Source organism: Akebia trifoliata, chromosome 12, assembly GCF_017979445.1.
Source record: "Akebia trifoliata isolate Shusen 1 chromosome 12, ASM1797944v1, whole genome shotgun sequence".
In the NCBI taxonomy this organism is placed as follows: domain Eukaryota; kingdom Viridiplantae; phylum Streptophyta; class Magnoliopsida; order Ranunculales; family Lardizabalaceae; genus Akebia; species Akebia trifoliata.
Genome location: NC_141386.1, coordinates 32593420 through 32599419, shown reverse-complemented (window position 1 = coordinate 32599419; position 6000 = coordinate 32593420).

The window sequence follows — 6000 nt, the reverse complement described above, 5'->3', positions numbered from 1 at the left end:
CATATATTTAATGGGTCAGTGGGGGACAGGATGAATTGTGTGATCATCAAGATCTTTGATTTACTGAGTTTGATGTGTGGGTCCACTAATTGATGGTGTTGATCGATAGGAATATGCATCCGTTCTATGCTGTCAACTTGTCATCACATAAAATAATAATTCTAGATTTGGGATACGCGGCGTTCGTGCTTATCCAAGTGGAATGGATAGGATTAGGAGAATATTTGATGAAACCCGGCCTCCTCTAAAAGCCACGTGGATTACTTTTTTGTGTTTTTTTTCTCTCATCAAACCTCAAATATATGGCGAACTTATCATATGGTTGTAAATTGGGCCGGGCTTGGATCGGGCCAAATCATAGTAAAAAAATTAATAAAATATGAAAGATTAATGATAATCTGTCGCTCTTTTTTCAAACGCCCCCATACGCTCCCTGACTTTGGCAGTTACAGAATAATAAATATTTTTCTTGTGTATCTCCAACCAAAGGATCAACAATTCTATTATGGGGGTGTACAAGGAGTGTCTGAAAAAAGAGGGTCAGATTATGCCTTTGTACGAAAACATTAAATTTAATATTTTTATCTATAAAAAATAGAGCATTAATGATTTTCTGACTTAGAAATTTTCACTCGGTCTGTACTCGATTGACATTATAAGGGCATAGAACTGTTGATCTTTTCCTTATGTGTCTCAAAGAAAAAGATCAATGGTTTTGTGCCCTTGCCACCTTAAAAGAGTACAGATCAAGTTTTCGAGTTGGAAAATTACGACTCAAAATAGAAAGCTTATATTGCCACACCATCTTTGTCTAACACCACCCCAAGTGTGTACTAATTTTTTGGTTATTTACATATGAATTGGGGTGCGGTTAGCAAAAATTGGTGTGATAATAGAATTTCTCTAAAAATAATATCAAAATAAGTCTGTCAACAATCTCAACCTTTGGAATACCTTGCCACATTTATGTATTGTGAATCCAAAGGTATGTTAACCATTTAGGGTAGCGTCGTGATAATCTGACGCTCTTTTTTTATATGCTCCCATCACAAAACAGTAGATCCTTTGCTTCAGGATACACAAGAAAAAGATTTATAGTTCTATAATTGCTAGGTCAAGGAGTGTATGGGGGCGTCTAAAAAAAGAGCGTCAGATTATCATTAGTCTTTAGAGTATGGTAAAGTCATTGACCATCATGTTGAAAAGCGCTTATTACTTGACTCAAACTTGTAGGAGAACAAGATTGGTAGATCCAAAGGTTGATGCACTCTTCACCTTCTTACTCAAAAACCCATCGATCTTCTCCATGAATGTAAGCAAGGTCTTTTGCCCAACTTGCTGATTCAATATTGGTTAGCTCAACCTTACTAATAATTGTGGCATTAACTATTTGAAAGAGAGAAAAAAAGGTAAGAATTTAAAAAAATTAACAAAAAGAAAATAAGATACGTTGAACTCAAGGCATGAGATTGTTTACTTTAAAACATTATTTCCTCCCTTCTCAAATAAAAAATCAAGTCTGCAAAAGGATTTCGAGCAAAACATTTTTAGGATATAACAAGCTCTATCTCTTGATAACAATTTTTTGTCTTGCAAATACGGAGAATTGCCTCCTCGACAACTGAAACATATTAGGTACGAGAAATGTTAAAACTGTGTCTTTTGATTTGTGACTACATGGGTGAAGAGACACACCCTTTTATGGATTTCTGAAGAGTTTGGATGCGCAATGGTCTAACTAGTATTTTGTGGTCAAACCCTCTCGACGAACATGCATTGTCCGTTAAACCTTCCAAATCACACAATTATAATCCTACACCAACTATGAAACATAGCAACAATGTGTACCTCTCAAACAAATTACTAATTTAGATATGCAAGAGAGATCTTTTAAGTTTTAGGAGAGTATTCTCTTTTTTCGATATGGGACTATCTTTGCACATTTTCTTTAAAGTATAAAATATAAAAATACCCTTCCACTTACAAAAATCAGAATTAACCCAAAAATAATAAAACAAATAATATTCTATTTTTAATTGAATCTAATAAATATTTATTTTATTTAAAAATAATAAATAAATAGTAACATTAAATTGACCTAATCCATGGACCATCTAAACTATGACTTGTCTTTGATCCAATCTGTTAGGGTAGGTCGGTCTTCCATGTCGGGTGAAGGATCGACATGTGAATGGAATTGTCACTCTCATAAGAAGAGAATCTCTGGGGAAGAACTCAAAAGAAATAGTGTCATGTCCCTACTAGTAATTATTCTCTTCTTTTTCTCTTTAGAAACATTTTTTTCAGTAATTTCTTCAAGATTTTTATGTGGAATGTTTATTTCTGATCTTTTGGGGTATAAATGAGTTTGTTCTTCTTTGTGTTTGTGTTGGTTATATCTCTCATCAGTACATAACAAGGCCTTAAACTCCTTTAGGACATCATGCTCAACACGGGCCTCGGTAAATTGATGAGTCCTATTTTCTTCATTTTAGATTGGATTATTGATTTTCTAATTGGAAAATACTATAGCAATTAGTTGACTTCTAGATAATCTGCATGTGATGGATCCACTATTGAGTACTATAGTTATATAGCATTTGTAAAGCTTGGTTACATAAATTACTGTAAAATTAGATTGAGTTCTGTTCAATCCAACTGCTCTACATGCAACAAGTTCAACACTTTGAAACACCAAGAAACAAAAGAACGTAAGCTAAGCAAAATAACAAAAGAATGCAATACAAGGGGTTGGCCTAGTGGCAAGCCGAGCCTTGATTATAAGCTTCTCAGGAAGGGTAGGTCAAATGTTCGAAACCCCATGAAGCAATGAATTCCTTAGGGCCCCCTGCAGGGTCTGGTAGGATTAGTCTCACCCGAAGGGTGGGCATACCCACGATAAGCCAAGAAAAAGAAAAAAAGATTGCAATACAAAGATATTCTTCTCAAGACCCAAGTTTTGAAGCCGCCCCCTAGTCCATTATAACAAAAGAAAGCATCTCTTGTGAAATACTTTTTTTTTCTCCTCTCATCACCGTAAAAACATATAGAGAAAGACAGAAAAACGCAAAGAGGTGGGAATCATGATAAAGAGAATCATAAATATAGGCTAGAGCTTTACAAAGATTAGCCGCCACATGCAGGAAAAAAGATGGGAAAAAGAAGCTAGAGAGGATATCCATGGCATAATCCTATAGCATATGCCACTGCTTCATGGGCTTATTCCAACTTTCGAGCCCAAATCGACATACTTATAAGCTTGCGTGCCAGTCCTTGACATGACCAAGAAGGAGCCTTGATCAGAGGTGCAGTGAGATGATGATGAGTTCGTTCATTAAGCGAAAGAGTCGTAGGGCTACTTTCCGTTTGGCATGTAATGGCTTTGCTGCATTTGCTCCCAATGACACGCCAAAGGAGAGTTGCCCTATGATTGTTTCAGCTTAGTATTATTTAATGTCCTCAATGCTTGTCTTTCCTTTGGCATGATATTACTATTATTAAACATACTTTCAATAACAAAAGACGCGGCTCATGATAGAATTTCAATGGAGGAACAAAATTTGTTTACCCGACCCCAAATCTTTGGGATTGCTCGTTTCTGATGCAAAAGGTATGGTAAGAAGAATAATTGAAGAACATATATCATCTTACTTCTTGCATTTTTACAGTAGTGAAATTTAAAAGATGAACATAGAAGACAAAGGTGTGCCAGCTTGCTAAGCCAGTTAAAGTTTGTGAGTATTGATACCACGATATGGTTTCAAAGCTCGCATTCACCAACAACTGAGAAGTACCAATCTTTCTTTCCTAACAAAACAAAAAAATAAAATAGAAAATAGAAGTGTTAGCATCCTTCCTTGGAAGAAGAGTTGTAGCAACATTGAGATATTCTTGGGTATTCACACCACACAAGCAGCAATTCTAGGGTTTATTTTTCATTTGGTATCATAAAATATATTATTTTAGATGATTAGAGGCAGTGTACGATGGGTGTGAAGTATTCATGGTCTTAAGTAAGGCTACATTTGACATTGCATGTATGGTCATCGCATGCCCTACTTTAGAGTGTAGTTTGTATATCTTTAATTTACATAATTTGAAGTAAGCAGTTAAGTTCATGATGAAACCTAGCTATTGATCACTTATGACGAGATGCGACAATAGTGACAGAACATTGGAGAGTCTAGACAAGCCTTTGTTTTGTTTTATACTCTCCCAGATTTTTTTATAAGCAAGCGGGTTAGTGGTTAGTAAATAGTAGGTGAAGGAGAATTTTGTAACTCGGGGTCATCGCGGTACCAGCCAATGTTTTATGCTCTCAATTGTTTATTGTGGAAACTAAAGAATCTAATGGTGGAAGAAGACATAAAAGATGAAAAGTTACATTAAAAACTAAAAGTGTATAAGATCTGTGTGATTTTCAAGCAAATTAAGGGCAATATGCATTGGTAACGAATGTAAAGAAATCTTATTATAAGACTTGAGTGGAGCACAGCATAACATTAACACTTTTCACACCTCTCAACACCCTTTAATCACTTCACATAAGCATATTTCTTACACTCTCACATCAATCTCAAAAGCCTCACACTCCAATTGATCAATTGGATGCTTGTAACATCTTCTAAATGGAGAAAAATTCTCCAAAAACAATTAGAGAATGAGAATAATCGGGTCCAATAAGAATAAGGAAAAAAGAATTTAAAGCACAATTATTATCAATATTTTCTTTATAATTTATGAGGGGTAAATTATCTTCATTTTCATCCCAATGTATGGTTCTAGCTAAATCATGATTTACAATCACTAATAAAGATTTAGTTAAGTTATTAATGTGTGATCATAACTACTATACCATACTACACATGCTAATAGAAGGAGATGTAGAGGTAGATATATTAGGCTTTTCATTATCCCTAGATCTTTTAAATATATTTTCAGCTTAGGGGGTAATGTAAATGCCCTTTGACTCATTTAAGTATTGTTTTTGACAAGTAGTGTTCATAAATACTTAAGGTATAAATAACATGCATGATCATAATTCATAATGAAATATAAATGTTGATTAACTAACCTTCGTGATATCTTGAATATATGAAACAATGTGATCTTCTAGTATGTGCTTGAAATCCAACAGAGTAGTTCTCACTCAACAGACCAGAGACAAGAAGGAAGAACAGGAGAAACAATGGCACATCTTCTGATTGATCTTCACCTCTTCATATCCCCACAAAGTAATGGGAATGTTGTAATATCGGCAAGAATGTGGGACTTTCCCCTTTATTGGTGTACATATAATGTCTCCCAACTTTGAAACATTATATTACAGAGATAAATTAGGGTTGCACTTTATTTGTTAAGTTGTATTCTTAATGCAATTTTACTCTTCTAAACGCAACAAAATTGCATACAAAGTCTTAAATGTATAAGTAAGTTTAGTTTAGCTTGTATATCTTTTTCAATAGTTGTTAATAAATTCTTATTTTGAAACCATGTTTAGAAAGACTCTGAATCATGGATACACATGTTGTCTCAGTCCAATCTAATATATATATATATATATATATATATATATATATATATATATAATACTCTGGATTTGACAAAAACATGTTGTCCGAGGGCTAGTACTCTTGTTATAAAATGAACTTCACTAATTATATGAATGTTTTTGTTATTAAACAACACTGTTATAATCTGAAATTCTGAATCATGGATACGTATACATGACAGCATCTGTGATCTTAAGTTCGCGTTGATTTATAAATGCAATATTCCCACTTGTCAACCTTTGTGCTTCACATACAACCTTGTATGTGTTTCATTCTATTATATCACAATTCAATCGTCCCATCTAAGATTACATTAACAACCAGAATGAAGGCTTTTAGAAAGTGATCATCATGCCCAATAATTTTCTGCCCAAAGAAATATTAATTACCTTATTAGGCCATTGTTAAAGTAAAATCAATCGATCGAGTTGACGGTAAACCCAACCAG